Below are 17,965 nucleotides of genomic sequence, written 5' to 3'. Positions count from 1 at the left end.
CACCCAGGCACACACACACACACACACACACATAGAGAGTTCCATTTATTCCTATTTAAAAAGGTCACCATTTTCTCTGGCTTAGTGCCCTGTGCTATTGATAATTTTATGCATAAACAAATGGCAAATTTGTGCCACATAAATATGTATTAGCAATTAATAACAAGGCCGGTCTGAGGCGCTGCCAGGTGCATGCAGAATAGTCTGGCTGTACTGCAGAGCTGGTGGCTTTGTGCTATACACACTCCCCATCTCTACTAAGGCTGCACAATGGGCACTCACACACACACACACACACACACACACACACACAAGCACCAAAACCAGGGCAGCATTCTCTGCAGAGAGTAGAGGCTGGCACACGGCGCAGAGCAGAGCTGGTCTTAATGTGGCACCACCATGCTCACCTGAACACCGAATGAGACACGCCACCAGCCTGGATATCCATCACAATACACACTCCACACACTCTGAGTGGCTGGGTTCCCATCACCACACACTCACCATCTATCTCATCTATTTTAATCTAAAACATGCACAATTAAACTCAGTATAGCCACTAGTGCCAAACAGAATACAGAATACAGACAGACAGACACAGACACAGACACAGACACAGACACAGACACAGACACAGACACAGACACAGACAGACAGCTAGACAGACAGACAGACAAACAGACCATGAAGTAAATGAATCTGCTTGACAGGATCACCTGTCCACCTCACCTAGGAGCTGTCCCTCTCTGAGTCTGTCCATCCACAAGCTCTACCTCCCCACCCCCACTGCCCTCTACCGTCAGCCCTCGCTCTACCTCCCCACCCCCACTGCCCTCTACCGTCAGCCCTCGCTCTACCTCTCCCTCCCTCTGTCCCTCACTCTCACACACACACACATGCACATACACACACATGCACATACAAGAGGAATGAGACAGCTCTTTTTGGTCAATTGTAACTTGATTTTTAACAGGGATCAGATAAATATTTGTTGAGAGTGGCCAAAGCCAAAAACTGCTCATGAAAGGAACAGTGCGAGTGTCAGGGATGAGGGTTGAATAACCTTTGTTCCTGGACCCAGAACTGACTCAATCTGATCTGAGGCTAGCTGGATTACACCTCACTGGCCTAATAACGAGAGGAAATCAAACTACTGTAATAGAACAGTAACCAAAACACACACATGCACACACACACACACACACACATGCACAAAGACACACAGACACGCACAGACACACACACACACATGCATCTGCCTATTCATTACAGCTTTAATACAATCATGGTGATTAAACATCTGCTAACTAGGCTCAGAGCGATCAAGAAGAAATATGCTGGTTATATCTGGCGCAACTATCCTCTATCCTGCACGTAACTGGATAGACACACACACACACACACACACCACACACACACACACACACACACCCACACACCACACACACTGATCCACACACCAAAGTACTCCCCATGTCCAGACCCCTACCCCCATGTCTGGGCCGCTTTCTAACCCCCCGTCCCCACACACACACACACACACACCACATTGCCACCACCGTCATCTGGCATCAGATTTCTATGTGTGTGAGAGTGTGTGTGTCTGGGGCAGCAGTGATCAGGGTTTCCTGTCTGGGTCTCTGGTGCCCAGAGAGGGTTGAGGACTATATGAAAGGGCTATTGTTCACCTAGGTGGTCCCCCAACTACTGAACACATCCATACAATTTCAGGCACATACACACATACGCTCTATCGCTCACTCTCTCTCTCACTCTGTCTCGCTTCCCAATTTCCTTTCTGAATCTGTCTCTCTCTATGTTTCTCTCTCTCTTTCTAATCATAGAGCAGTGCTGGGGGTAGGGGCAGGGGAGTGATAAATATTTGCCTGTGGAATGTAACTGCAGGGTGGTGTAATTCTGAGACAGCTACTTCCTTCCTGGAGGCTGATGATGTTTAGTCTGGACGCTCGCTGAGCTGCTATCTGATTGGTCCAATGGATATGTCCTACTCAGGGTAGATGTGCCACCACTGATGCAGCCCAGCCTAGCCTACGTCTGATAGGACGGTACCAAACCAGGCTGAATGAGCAGGGTCCTGGGACACCCTCCTCCAACTCTCTACATCTGGTCTGCTCTATATCAGCACGATGTAGGTCTAGAAAGAACAGCATTGTGTAGGTATAGAGAGATCAGCAGCATGCAGGTAGATGTAGTAGAGAGATCGGCATCTTGTAGGTACAGAAATGAGACAGACCAACAGTGGGGAACAGTCGCTGGTGAGAAGTAAGACGTGGTGACAGTATTGGACAGTGTGGGGACAGTGTGAGGATTGGTCCTGTCACGACCACACACCCTCCACAGCACTGAAGTGACACAGTCAGTGAAGAGGGAGAGAGTGAAGACAACACAGAGATAGAGGAAGAACACACAAGAGAATAGCCAGGGTATAATTAAGTCCAAATAATTTACTTGCTAAACAAAGGCTGGTTAGAAAGTCGCAGATCAAGTTTTAGAAAGCTGCTCAACATCCTTCAAAAACATACACACACACACAAAATGACAGGTGGCAGATAGGAGGAGGCAGGCTGAAATAAAACACTTAGGCCTGGTGTTTCGTCTGACAGGATGAGTAAAACCCTGCATCGTGCCCTCTTGATGTCTCTATTCATCTGGCCTGTCACACACACAAACACACTGCATAGCTCACCTATGCTGTCAGACGGCTAAATTACAGCTATATTCTTCTACTCTCTCTCTGGCTCTCTCTGGCTCTCTCTGGCTCTCTCTGGCTCTCTCTGGCTCTCTCTCTGGCTCTCTCTCTGGCTCTCTCTCTGGCTCTCTCTCTGGCTCTCTCTCTGGCTCTCTCTCTGGCTCTCTCTCTCTCTCTCTCTCTCTCTCTCTCTCCTCTCTCTCTCTGGCTCCATGTCTGGTAACATGCACTCCTGTCTTCATAGTTTCTAGTGTTTCTACAGCCATTCGAGGGGGACAGAACCCTTTTGTAACCCGTAACTGACCCTGGTCAGAGACGCTTACGTACAAATAGATTTGTGAAATTGAAAACTGAAAATATCTTTCCTTGATTGATTGATTGGAAGTGAATGGAAAGGTCAATCAGCTTACTAATGGAACAATCAAGAACCTTGAACCCCGCAGGTTTGGATTGGCTGAGGGCCAATCAGCAGGTCGAGCCAGGTCTGGTCTGCTTAGTTTGGTGTGGCCAGTGGGGGCCCCTCAGACCCACCAGACTCAGAGAAGTATCTGTGGTATGTCAGCGCTCTCCACTCCATGGACACTCACAATAAGCTGGTCTGTTTGGAGAGCTAAGGGCCAGATGTGATGCTAATGTCTTAATAAGATCAAAACTTCCAAAGGACAACGGTTACAAGATCATCAGGAACTGTAGACAGTGGAGCCAGCACCGGGCCTTGTCCTGGGTCTACCTCAGCCAGAACACTGCATCGGAACCACACAGACACAGCACCGGGCCTTGTCCTGGGTCTACCTCAGCCAGAACACTGCATCAGAACCACACAGACGCAACACCGGGCCTTGTCCTGGGTCTACCTCAACCAGAACACTGTATCAGAACCACACAGACAGCACTGGGCCTTGTCCTGGGTCTACCTCAGCCAGAACACTGCATCAGAACCACACAGACAGCACTGGGCAGTATCTGAAGAATCACCTCACATACCTCTACTACCACACAGTACTGCTCTGGAAGAGAGACCACAGAGAGACATACTCTGGTCTCTCTATCTCTGGGATAATAGGAGGAGGAGGAGAAGAGGACAGTATGTACGGGATGATCAATTGAATGTTGAACAACAAGTACACACACACACACAGACACACACACACACACAGGCAGAATCACAAGCGCTTTAATTCCATCTCTGCACGGTAACAAACCCTCGTTAGAACAGATTAATTCCACAAGAGGATTAGTCTCTGTATTAGATAATGGAAAGGGAGCAGGGAGTGGGGGTGGGGAGTGGTGGCACAGAGGGCTTGATGGAGGGTATTTGATCTCACAAACACCCAGCTAATCCAGGTGTAACACATGTAGGGTTAGAGAGGGCTGCGTGTGTGTGTGTGTGTGTGTGTGTGTGTGTGTGTGTGTGTGTGTGTGTGTGTGTGTGTGTGTGTGTGTGTGTGAAGGGAGTAGAGTGGAGCATGTGTATGAGGGGAGAAGAGCTGTGTGTGTTTGTGTGTGTGTGTGTGTTCGATGAAGACTCTTCCTGACCCATAAAATGAACTGCAAGTAGCATAACTATGATCCAGTGTGTGTGTGTGTGTGTGTGTTTGTGTTTGAGGGGAGGTTAGTTGGTTGAGTGGTTAGGGAATCGGGCTATTAATCAGAAGGTTGCTGGTTCAATTCCCGGCCGTGCCAATTGACGTTGTGTCCTTGGGCAAGGCACTTCACCCTACTTGCCTCTGGGGGAATGTCCCTGTACTGTAAATTGCTCTTGATAAGAGCGTATGCTAAATGTAAATGTGTGAACTTGAGACTGAGAGCTAAGCCAGAGCGATGAAGTATTTTGGTGTTTCTTCCACATCTGGCCTGTTTATTGTGTGTTTGATAGGGTTGTGAAAACGAGGGACAGATCTTCACACACAGACACACACACACACATTAAAACCACACAAACAGGTTTCCTGTGGGCTTTCACTGAAACCTCTTTCCTGACATCCAACTGGCTCACCTAGCCAAGGCCACAGCGCAGACCCCCCTACGGACACGCACAAACACCACTTGACATGGACTCTGCCTTTATCAGCTCATCTCCAAGAGCCCCTGGGGAATACAGAAATACACACACACACACACAAATAGAAATGCACACACACACACACAGAGAAATACCCACCACAGATATACATACACACAAAGAAACACAGATACATATAGAAAAACACTCATACAGAAGCACATACTGTACATGCTGTATACACACGCACACACACACACACACACACACACACACACACACACACACACACATACATTACATACTCACACAAACCCACACAGAGACACGCGTGCATGCGCCAGCCAGCAACAATCAAATAAAGACTTCTGCCTCATCTGTTCCTGTCTGTTTGCCTTTCTGCACTGTCCAGGCTGAAATAATCAAATCAAGGTCGTCTCTCTCCCCCTCTCTCTCTAATGAAAAGCTTCCTGTCACCAAGGGTTTGGTTTGGTCTTGTTTGTTTAAAATGTCTCCCTTACTAACGAGGACAAGACAGCTTGCGTTCTTTTTGGTAAATTCCCCAGTTCAGCACAACAAGAATATCTCTCATTCCATCACATGTTCTAGCTGCTATGACTCAATCAAATCCGCATGATTGTTATCACTTATATTTAGCATAAAGTGAGCACGGCTGAAACATAAGATAGTACAGCAATGTATATATGTATTTAGAAAGGATGAATAAAACAAATGTACACACAAACAGACCCACACAGGAGCCCTTCTTCACCAATACAGCAGTGTGCAGGAGGGTCAGACATGACTGCTTCCCCTGCCGCCAGTGGAATCACAGCAGTATCTAATTATAATCATTACAGCTGTTTGAAAACTGTCTCCAAACAAGCAATCAAAGTGTGTCTTTATAATTAGTGGAGGCAGCCATCTTTGTGAGTGTGTTCCCCTCCCCTCCTCTCCTCCTGTTGTGTTGAGTGTGAGCAGGAGAGAATGAATCAGATCTCTCTCCCCACGGAGCGGAAACCTGCGCGCGGCGCTTGTTGTGCAGCGAGAGACAGCTTGACTGAAAACAAACTGACAGGAAGTATTTGAAGCAGAAAAAACACAACAGCCTGTCAAGAGAGAGACGCCTCTAATTTTTCTGTCATCTGCCAGCAGTTTAACTAGACAAGAACACTCTGCCCCTACTCATACGGCTTCGAGCTGGGGAGAGAGAGAGGAGAGAGGGAGGAAGGGAGAGAGGGAGGAGAGAGGGAGGAAAGAAGGGAGAGAGGGAGGGAGAGAGATGGAGGAAGGGAGAGAGGGAGGAAGGAAAGGAGGACGGGAGAGAGGAAGGAAGGGAGGACGGGAGAGAGGAGATACGGAAAGACCATCCTTCCAGGCCCTTTCTCCCTCTCTGTCATTCTCTCTCAATCTCTCTCTCTCTCTCTCTCTCTCTCTCTCTCTCTCTCTCTCTCTCTCTCTCTCTCTCTCTCTCTCTCTCTCTCTCTCTCTCTCTCTCTCTCTCTCTCTCTCTCTCTCTCTCGCCCTCTCTCGCCCTCTCTCTCTCTCTGTTTATATCGCTTGCTCTGCATCTCTTTCTCTCTCTCTCTGGGACTATGTGTCAGACCTATCACCATAAGTGTCAGACTAGGCCACCGCACCCCATCTGTGTGTCTGTTCCTCTGTGAATACAGGCTAGTCTGGGCTAGAGCTAGAGCTAGGGCTAGGGCTAGGCTGCATTACAGGGTCAGTGAGGGAAACCAGCACGTAGAGAAGTGTTTTCTGTGTTTTCTGTTCAATTGACCACACCACGTAACACTGAAAATGCTGTCAGCTCGTGTGTATGTGTGAGTGTGTGTGTGTGTGCATGTGTGTGTGCATGTGTGTGCTGTCATCTTGCCTTACCATGACTCTCCAGCAGACCAAAGCATTGCTGTAGACAGTCAGGCGGCCGGATGGATGAAATATTTTACTGTCGGCGTTTAAAAGCACCGCGGCTACTTTGTTCTGTAACAAGCTGTAACGAGCTGTTACAGCACCTAGATTTGTGTGAGTCTGTGTATGTGGACCTCAGCCCCAAACCCAGCCCTAGCCCCAGCCACAGCCACAGCCCCAGCCCCAGCCCCAGCCTTTGTCCAGTCTCCTCCAGTCTCCTCTGCTTATTTAGGGCAGTGGGGCTGCTGGTCATATAACATCCCAGTCAGAGTAAATCACAGCAAAGCATAAATTAGAGACAGAAAACTGTGGTAGTCCAGGAAAACAGAGGACTAAGTCAGTCTGCTCCGATTCTGTCAGAGAGCGGAGGAGAGTACACAAGGACAAAACCATACTGCACAAGATAACTATGCCTACATCCACTCTCTCTCTCACACACACACACATACACCCCTCCCCACACGCACACACACACACACACACTCTATCTCTGACATACCGACACACAGCTTATATGCCACACTTCATAAGTTCATAGCCCCCACATTTTTCCTGGTCCAGCTGGTTGTTTCTGGTCAGGACAGCTAGTGTTCCTCCTGGTGATTCATGGTTCACAGCCCAAGGATGATGATCAGTATGATAGGGGCAGCACTGGAGACATGACAGCTCCCCTTTGACCTGCGTGTGCATGTGTGTGTGTCTGTGATTGTGTGTGTCTGTATGTGTGTGTGTGTGTGTCTGTATGTGTGTGTGTGCCCGGCTGTGTGTGACAGGCCGGTGTAGCAATCCTCCTCCTGACCTCCTCTGCCCATCTCTCCCAGTCATGACAGTTAATCCATGCACTGGAAGTGACATTCAATCTAATTATATGGAAATGAAAGCAAACTGGAGGTCCGCTTTGAGTGCTGCCGCACACACACACACACACACACACACACACACACACGCACACACAGACCCACAAACACATTCGCACACAAACACACAAACACCACACACACACAATAACAATAAAATGCTAACTGGGGGTCTACACTAAGTTCTGTTCAGATTAGCAATTTGACCGTAACCACAGCAGGCAACTAGAAAAAGGTTGGGAGGTCTGCGTTTTTTACAAACATACTCACACACTCCCACACATACACTCACACACTCCCACACATACACTCACACACTACCAGACGTGCACACACACACACACAAAATCATACAGTCTTATTGTGCTGAATGAAGTGGTACAAATGTCCTTTCAGTGTGGACAGGAGCAGGCTGCAGAAGCTCTGCTCAGGTTTTACAGCCTGGCCTTTGGTTTACAATCCTGATTTATCTTACAAGTTATCCCTGACCTCGCAACCTTCATTAGTGCTCTATCTTTCCCTCCCTCCCACACTTTTTCTATCTTTCACTCTTCGCTCTCCCCCGGTCTATCTCTCTCTCTCTCTCTCACACACACAAACACATGCGCACACACGGTTTTTATGAGAGGCATATTTTATTCATTGGTCTCAGAGTGGCATTGTCTGATAGATGAACAGAATGAAAGGACAAGAGGGAACAATAAAAGCTTAGAATCTCTACATGTTCAGGGAGATGTGTGTGTGTGTGTGTATGTTGGGGGGGGGGGGGGGGGTAAGAGACCTGAAGAAATAGAAAAGATTGAGTCAAGTAACCTGACAGCTGTCAGCAGAAACCCTTGACAACTCCCTCCCTACACACACACACAGAAGCACACACACACTCACACATAACATAAACACATAAGCACACACACACTCACACATAACATAAACACATAAGCACACACACACTCACACACAACATAAACACATAAGCACACACAAAAAAACGTCAATTAAGGCCCAATACAGAGAGCTGACCAGTAGGTCTACAATTCCCTCCCTGAAGCTATTGTCAGAAATACATCAATCACAGAGTATAAAAACAACACAAACACACTCAGAGGAAGGACGGTAAAGCACCTGGTGTGTTTGTGCAAACAAACGCACACACACAGACACGTCCACACCCACAAACACACACACACCCCTCCCAGCGCTTCCTCAGAACCCGACCTGACTGGGCCAAGCATCTGGCTTGGAACAAGGACACTGACACAGCTTAGTACATTGGGTAAATGACGTTGAACTCAGAAACTACAACACAGCCAGATAGAACACAAGCACTATAGAACACAGACAGTCTGACAGAGGGTCTACAACAGACAGTCTGACAGATATTCTAGAATCACCCAAGTCTGACAGAGATTCCAGGACTGTGCCAGTCTAAGCCTGAAACACAGCCATTCTGACAGCCAGAGAGCAGGACCCTGTGAGTCTCGCTGACACTACCATGATGGAGGATGTGAGGTCACGTCCAGCAGAAGAAGCCTGTGGTGAGACACAAAGGACACATCCTCACTGATGATCAGAGAAGGTGGAAGAGCAAGTGAGAGAAAGAGAGAAAGAGAGAAAGAGAGAGAGAGAGAGAGAGAGAGAGAGAGAGAGAGAAAGAGAGAGAGAGGGGCAGGGAGGGAGAAACAGAGGAAAGACACAGAGACAGAGAGAAATACACAGGGAGGCGAGAGGGAAGGAAGACGCAGTCACAAAAACAATACAACAAAAGACCCAGAGACAGAGAGGAAGAGAACGAAAAAGCAGATAGACAAACTACGTGCATTCATTAAAACTCATCAGATTGTCTTCCTGTTCTATCAGGCAGCATCAAAACCATCTGGAATCTAGAAGGGAACTACAAAGAGCATCCTGGGGCCTACAGAAGAGAGGTTTTGATCACACTAATTAAAAGCCATTTTGTTTTAAACAAACAGACACAACTCTAATTGGCTCTTTTCCATAAGAAAGAGAAGATGTTGAAAGTGAAAGAACGCAGGGGGAAGATCAGAGAGTAGCTCTCAGACAGAGGAGCACACACACGCACAGGAACACACTCACACACACACGCACAGGAACACACGAGCACGCACACACACACACACACACACACCTACTCGCTGGTGTTAAAACACAAGTGTGCATGCACACACAAGCCGACAGCACGCACACGTATTTACAAGCAGATTAAGGATACAGCCGTGCAGTGTACCAAGACGTGCCTATCAGACACACAGAACAACATAAAACAAAAGAACACAACTACGACGTTAAAGAAACACATGGCTCAGACATGCGAGTCATATAACCTACACCAGACCCTGAGTCTGTCTCCAATACTTCTGTGATGTGAGACGCGCGGTTAAAAACAGCAACACTTAAGGACAAACTACAGTATCAAGGACTTGTTCTCAGAACAAGCTGAACAAAAACAGCCCGTGGAGAAAGCTAACAGCAGAGCAAGGAAGCAAAGGAAGGACGGTGAGAGTTGTGGGTGGAATGCTGAACAGATTGTCTCCTTCCACAGTGACTCACCATTCAGATGGCTTCTAAAGAGACACTGCCATTAGGACGAGGCTACAGGCTGCTCTGAGGTCAGTTTGGTGTTAAACGTCCTAATGGTTGAGGTGAGGATGAAGAGGAAGTTGATTCAGGATCAGGGCCTTGGGGCTGACAGAAGGACAGGATGGCATCGGCACTGACAAGAAGAAAGGCTCACAGGCTTAAGTGGCCTCTTCCTGTCTAACACACACATAGAAACACACACACATGCACAGAGAAACACAAACACATAGAAACACAAACACATGCACACGCTCACACACCAAGGCCAACACAGGCACACATCTACACACACACAGGCACACCCACACATAGGCACACACATATACAGTAAAATGTACAGTCATAGCGACCCACAGTAGAAGAATGCCTTATACAGCACATCTAAAGTTTCATTTCACTTATGGAAACAATAGCGTGAATACAGTAGCTCTGTAATCATCATCAAACACGACAAGGCAGCGAGGCTGCTTAGAAATGAAACATATCAATTGACATCCAGCCTGTTGTCAGCTTGCTTTCTGTTGACTGTTGGAGACAAGTGGAATAGTTGAATAACAGGAACGTGGTGGCCGATTTAAACACATACAACAATAAGAAATTACATTAGGAGCTGGCTCTCTTTTCTGAATACAAATGCTCTGTTATCTATATGATAATAGAGTAACGGGAATCACTTTGACAATGAGAGAGAGAAAGAAAGACGTAGAGAAAGAGACAGAGAGAGTGGGAGAGATAGAGAAAAGAGGCAAGTGTTGCGCCTAAAGACAAAATGATCTGTAAGACAATCTGCCGCTCAGTAGATTGCCACCGTCTTTATGTGTGGAGTTACAAGCTTGATGGCAAGACAATAAACGCTCCACAACAAAGAAGATGACAGTCTTTTGTCAGAGAGCGAACAAGCGGATACATTATGCCTGGGAGAGAGGCTTCATCTCGCATTCAAAGGAGAAGGTGAGGACTGAGGCATAATGGATCAGGTAACGGGTATAGACAAGGCCTGCTCGCTTGGAGATCTATTGGCATGTCATGAAGGAACAGGTGACCTGTGTGTAACTTGTGTTTGTATGAATTGCATTACCAGTTTACAGTATGGGGTTCAGTCAGACTGAACAGGACATGGGTGTTTGTATGCATGCTCATTTTCTTTGTTGTGTATCGGGGGTGTATAGAAACAGCTTCCGGTTCACGACCAGAGCCTAGTGTGTTCCCTTATACAGCAGAGATCCAGGTCAGTGTGTGTGTGCGTCTTATTCACATGCATTGTTCCGGCTGCCCATTACAGATCACTAAAACAGGATCAGTAGATAAGAGGAGAGAGGGATGGTAGTGGAGGAGAAATCACAAAGGAATTTCGTTTTCTTTTTCCTCATATGATGTATTATTAATACAATTTTACATGGACCCTTAAATTTTGAGAAAAATCACATTGAGCAAATTAATGAGGTAAACGTAATGATGTGAGATGATCAAAGGATATCGGTGTTGGGCAAGTACAGCCACCAATTAGTAAAGCAAGTGCAGGAGAGGGACTGGTATATGCACTAAGGAGATGGATGAAAGGACAGGGTCAGAGAGAATGGACTCATTTTCCAAATGAAACGATGTAGGGGTGCACCGGGAGACATGCCTGTGTGTGTGTGTGTGTGTGTGGCTGTAGATGTGGTTGTGTGTGTATATGGGTGTGGTTGTTGATGTTTATTTGTGCATGCATGTGCATGTGTATATGCATTGTGTGTGTGTGCGTGTGTGTGTGTGCAGGTCATACTGGGTCTCCTGAGTCTCCGTGCTAAGATAGATGGTCTCTGAGCATACACATACTGGCTCCATTTGGAGAAGAATAAGAAGGTATAGCAGAGGGATTCTCTCACTCTTGTTGGCACAATGAAAGTTGAGGTCTGGTTTGATCCAAGAAACAGCCCTCCTTTGGAAAGGAGCAAGAACACAAAGAAGCTGTAAAGTAACTGTTTCACAGTAACTGTTTCACAGAGTTGTATAGATACTTCATAGTCTCTGCTTCTTTTATTTAATAGTGTGTCCTTGAAAAAATGCACAGGGCCTGTTGTTGTTGTTTGTGTGTATGGTGTGTGTGTGTGTATGTGTGTGTGTGTGTGTGTGTGTGTGTGTGTATGTGTCCGGAACAGAGGCCCCCAACATCCTGTATGCGAGGTTGAACAGGAGGTAAAGACAATCATGAGTTGAACCCAGAAGACACATCGTGTTTCAATTCCAGAAACACAACACACAAGTTTATCCTTGTCTCTCATCAGAGTCTCCTTGTGTCTAATAAGACTCTACTTGTGTCTCATCCCCATAGACATGGTCATGAGGTTCAATCGAAGCACAGCAAATGAGACCTGAAGGGAGACACTGTTTCAAAACCAACAGCTGCCTCTCCCATCACAGCCCATGTCACCAGGACCCTGGACGGCCTAACCCACATACACTCACAGTAGAAGGAACAAGCAGTAATGCAATTTATGCACAACACCACCCACTATCATCCTCTTCCTTTCCCCTCTCTCTCTCTCTCTCTCTCTCTCTCTCTCTCTCTCTCTCTCTCTCTCTCTCATTCTATCTCCCTCTGTCTCTATTTCTCTCTCCGTGTTTCTATCTATTTCTCTCTCTCTCTTTCTGATTCCTATTGTTGTTATTCCTGGCTCCAGCCTCCTCTTTATCCCCAGGAACGTACATACACATATATCTGTCCCAGTTTGATGTTCTTAAGCTGATTTGGCTTATTTTAACGTCAAATATTGTAACAACTCACTTACTGAAAGGCAGGGATAAAAAAGGACTATCTTTCTACTGGATAACAATAGAATACTTTGCAGTTGCACTGAATGGGAAAAAAGAAGGGAAGGCACAAAAAATAAAAAAGTTAAGAGTTTCTTTTATGAAATCTAATCCTGACCTCAAAATATGGGTATTTTGGTTCCATTTTATTTCTACTATTCTGCCTAAGCTTGCCTGCGCACTGTTAGGAAGACACAATGTTAGGACAAGCCACTTAAGCCAATTAGTCTTATAATTCATATATCTTGGCAAATGCTATTCAGCCCCGTCCAAGCTCTGTAGGCACCCTGGGAGAGAGAGAGACAGAGAGAGAGAGAGAGAGGGAGAGAGATAGACAGAGAGAGACAGAGAGAGAGAGAGAGAGAGAGAGAGAGAGAGAGATAGACAGAGAGAGACAGAGATAGAGATAGAGATAGAGAGAGAGAGAGAGAGAGAGAGAGAGAGAGAGAGAGAGAGAGAGAGAGAGAGAGAGAGAGAGAGAGAGAGAGAGAGAGAGAGAGAGAGAGAGAGACGGTGGTGGGTGTTTCTGAGCCCCTTGCTGCAAGGCTCTCTACAGGGAAGCACAAGAAAAGCAGAGAGAAAGGAAGAGAGAGGATGGAGAAGGACATGGAGAGAGACAAGTATGCTCCAGCGAGTGGCCACATTAAAGAATTTGTTGACAGTTTTGTGTTCCGTGTTTGATTAACATGGAACAGTTCAATCACAAGCTCCACAACACCTGTGTCTGTAATCCTCCCTCCCTGTCTATTTATCTGTGTGTGTGTGTGTGTGTAGTGGCTATGTATGAGTGTACTTACCTGAGTGTGTCTGTGTGTGTAAGAGAGCATGTGATGAATGTGATCTGTCCTACTGTGTGTTCCTTCAGCTGTTGTGTCGGGGTCAGATGGCTAAGCGGTTAGGGAGTCGGGCTATTAATTAAAAGGTTGTTGGTTCGATTCCCAGCCATGCCAAATGAAGTTGTGTCCTTGGGCAAGGCACTTCACCCTACTTGCTTCGGAGAATGTCCCTGTACTTACTGTAAGTCGCTTTGGATAAAAGCGTCTGCAAAATGACTAAATGTAAATGTAATGTAAAAGTTGTGTGGTTCATCATTAGAACCATTCAGTTTGTTATTCAAAGCTTGACATACATCTCCTGCTGGACCAGTCTCATCTGCAGCCTCAGAGCCAACCTTCACCTGCTTGACCACCACCTCCCTTCAGAGCTAACCTGGTTCACCACCACCTCCCTTCAGAGCTAACCTGGTTCACCACCACCTCCCTTCAGAGCTAACCTGGTTCACTACCACCTCCCTTCAGAGCTAACCTGGTTCACTACCACCTCCCTTCAGAGCTAACCTGGTTCACCACCACCTCCCTTCAGAGCTAACCTGGTTCACCACCACCTCCCTTCAGAGCTAACCTGGTTCACCACCACCTCCCTTCAGAGCTAACCTGGTTCACCACCACCTCCCTTCAGAGCTAACCTGGTTCACTACCACCTCCCTTCAGAGCTAACCTGGTTCACCACCACCTCCCTTCAGAGCTAACCTGGTTCACCACCACCTCCCTTCAGAGCTAACCTGGTTCACTACCACCTCCCTTCAGAGCTAACCTGGTTCACCACCACCTCCCTTCAGAGCTAACCTGGTTCAACACCACCTCCCTTCAGAGCTAACCTGGTTCACCACCACCTCCCTTCAGAGCTAACCTTCACCTGCTTCATCACCACCTCACTTCATAAAATATAAGTTTTGAACAACACACATACAGTGCACACGCATGTAGGACTGTATGCATGGATGCAATGCAGAAACAATGTGTATGAACATATTTTCAGTTTCCTTCCTTGTCTGTCCGTGGTCGGAAACCAATCCCTGATTTTCAAACAAGATAAGACTATTCCCTGCTGCCAACACTGCCCACAGAAACAGGCCAGAAACCAGCTCTCAAGATCCTCCTCTGTGACAACATCAACAGGAGTGAGTGGTAAAACCTCTAACATCTTTTAGACGTTATCATTCAAAGATGATGAACTTAGCAATATTAACTAACTAATATGAGACATTTACAATAATATAGCTTTGAACTAAGCTCACACAAATCTGCAGAGGCCTGTACTGATGTCGACTTTAGCTACACACTGAGACAAACCGTATCTACAACATTACACCACAGAATTCAGCCCACTGTTTCCCCACAGACTAACAACTGTGACATGAACAGCCTTCACTTTTCCACAAACACAGTGGACAGAGAACTCCCACTGAGCAAACCTCCCAGTTATCAAAGAACCAGGGCCAGACTGAGGCCCAGAGACCAGTCAGAACAAACTAAACTAACTACTACAGACAGCAGGATTTTCCTATAGGATAGCTGGCTCTCTCCTCCTCATTAAGGAGGGCAGGCCACCGGAGCCAGGGTGAAATACACACACATCCTCTCTCTCTCACACACACACACACACACACATAAGGACCCGCACTCTGGTCCATAGTTTTCATTGCTATGAGATGAGAATGGCACTTACAGGGCAAGGGGAGGGGGGTACTAGATCTGAGGGATTCTGGGAGGAGATTTAATGCATGACAGTCACTTATATTGTTCACTGATCTACAATGACAGTGCTGTACTCATGTTGCTGCACCTATGAAGAGATAATATTGAGAGACAACACGTGTCACCATGTGGGCATCTCAGCATCTTACTATATGGAATTCATTGAAGAGATCAAAGTAAATGATAGACAAAGTTATGAGACAATGCAATAAGATGAGGTATTTACAACAAGGCTTGTGTGTATCAGTTTAGTTCTGTCAAGTTGGTCGAAGTGCAGAGGCTTCCTGAGTGTTCAGCTGCTCTGACACTACAACACGTTCATCCTGACTCACAGGTGAGAGACTTCTGAGTGGCAGGCTTTGTAGTCATATTTTCTGTCTGAATTCGCAGTTACTCCAGATGTTTATTAGGCTACAGGAGCTGGGTGGTGATTGGAGGGAAACGCGTTGTAATCCCAAACGGCAATAGCAGTGAATCGAATTTCACAGAACCGTACTCCTCGCGCGGAGAGCGAACAGCAGCTCGAACAGCAGTAGTCTACAGTGTCGTGCACGGACTGAGACTCGTTTGCAGCCGATGAACGGTGTACTACAATAGGCAGGGGCTCACATTTCCTTTCCCCTTTGCACAGTGCGCGCAGAGTAACAACGGTACACATGTCTACCTGTCTGTTATTCTGAAGTTCGATACGTTTCTGTTCACTTACCGAGTCGCAAGGACGGCTTGGTCCGTGATATCTCAGAGGAAAAGGTAGGCTAGAGGTGAGAGTTGGGTCGAGCTGCCGATGTGTTCGGGTTATTCGTGTCTCCCTCACTCTCAAGGACGAGGTGAAATCCCTGTGCTGGTCATCGTGTGCGCTTCACACACAGGAACAACAACGCGAGAGCAAATTAGCTACAAATGCCAAGGACCAGTCGGTGGGAGGAGAGGTCGATCTGTGTCGTCCCTCCAAAGAGGCACTGAGCCAAAATGATCGTATATAGGTGGTTTTACGGGGCAATGCTTGCACACCAGCACCTGTGTAACTGATCGAGTCGCATCCGTTATTGACTTAATTGTCTTTTGTCCGGTGTTTTCTTTTTTTTTTCAAAGGTGCGTTTTGCTGCCCACATTGAGCCTAGGTACCTTACCAGTGATCCTTACACTGCAGCATATGAAGGATGATGGGTTTAAGAATCAACATAAACCCTATCAAATACATCTCAACCCCCTCTCTGTACTTACTCCCTGTCACATATGAATGATGAGTGTGATAGACTTCAAACTTTAAAAAGGAAACTCAGGTCAATTTTTGGAGTCCGAAGACTTCACAAACGGAGAAGAGACGCTTTCAAGGAGGGAGAGGGTGTGTCATAGGGTAAAATGTGTCTAAATGTGAGTGTGACCGCATAGGTCAGGTTTGAAACACTTTATTAGGCCTATTCATTCGCTGTCTGTCTTCAGCAGTCTTAAACTAGCGGCTCATCAGAACAGAACATACCCATTACATAGAGGCGCGCCCCAGGTGTGGCTTTAACTGCACAAATACGCCATAGGCGCTACACAAATGTCAAGAGCAATAAATGGAATGTCATACCGAATTCCATCTACTCTCCTCAGCAAACAAGCTGACTGGCACTGTGTGTTGTGTTATCAGCAGAACTAAGGGGTATTGTTCGATAGCCTGTTATCTTACTGTCCAAGGTAAATGTAGTTACCTGTTTAATTAAAGCATCCCATGTCGTGCTTCCTCTCCCCATATAACGAGCTCCTGTTATCCGCCACTCGGCACTGTGATTAGGCTACCTGTCAATTCCACTCTTGACACTCGCGCCAGTCAATTGCCTGAGACACCTACATTAGGAGTAGCTGCATATTATAAGATAAACATAAGTAAATAAGATAAGTATAAGTAAATATAAGTATTTTTGTTCATGTGTGTATCCACACTGGTGATGTCTCTCCAATGGAATACTGTTTGAGTAGACTATTAGATTATTGGCTTAACAAAACCAGGTCTATCATTTTGGTTCTCTTAAAATTGTTCAGCTGTGAACAATGTCCTTTTGAATCTTATAACAGCTTGCTGAAGTATTGTACAATCTGGTCATACACTAGAAAATCAATAATATAAATTAATCGTTATAGTGAGGTTTGTTCATTATATTTATTGATTGAATTTTGGGCTAGTGAGACAATTTTAACCTTCTGTGGGTCTGATTTTTTTTTTTTTTTATGAAAATATCCTCAGCGAAATATATAGTCTTATATTCACACACACAAAAACCATGCACCAACATGTACACGCTCTGTCACTCACACCTGGAACGTGCAGACCTCTCTCTCTCTCTCTCTCTCTCTCTCTCTCTCTCTCTCTCTCTCTCTCTCTCTCTCTCTCTCTCTCTCTCTCTCTCTCTCTCTCTCTCTCTCTCTCTCTCTCTTTTAGAATGAATTTCCAACTCTTGAACGGCTTTGACTGGAGCTGTTTTTTATTCTCGTGTCCCCTAGCTCCTCTCAGCCCCTTCCAGACCTCCCCTTGGTGCAGCTCATATAGGCTTCGGCCAAATGACTTCCC

The 17,965-nt window shown here is 46.4% G+C and overlaps 1 long non-coding RNA gene across 1 annotated transcript; it reads right to left on the bottom strand.

The window, feature by feature from the left end:
* Nucleotides 1–8,428: 8,428 nt before the first annotated feature.
* LOC124464527 lies at nt 8,429–16,334 on the bottom strand. Its single transcript, XR_006955735.1, has 3 exons — nt 16,118–16,334; nt 10,052–10,186; nt 8,429–9,013 (listed from the first exon to the last, which is right to left on the bottom strand). It is a non-coding gene; the product is annotated as an uncharacterized LOC124464527 (long non-coding RNA).
* Nucleotides 16,335–17,965: the final 1,631 nt, after the last annotated feature.

Source organism: Hypomesus transpacificus, unplaced genomic scaffold, assembly GCF_021917145.1.
Source record: "Hypomesus transpacificus isolate Combined female unplaced genomic scaffold, fHypTra1 scaffold_363, whole genome shotgun sequence".
Classification (NCBI taxonomy): Eukaryota; Metazoa; Chordata; class Actinopteri; order Osmeriformes; family Osmeridae; genus Hypomesus; species Hypomesus transpacificus.
Note: the sequence above shows the minus strand (reverse complement) of the source record. Positions and strands in the feature narration are given on the sequence as shown.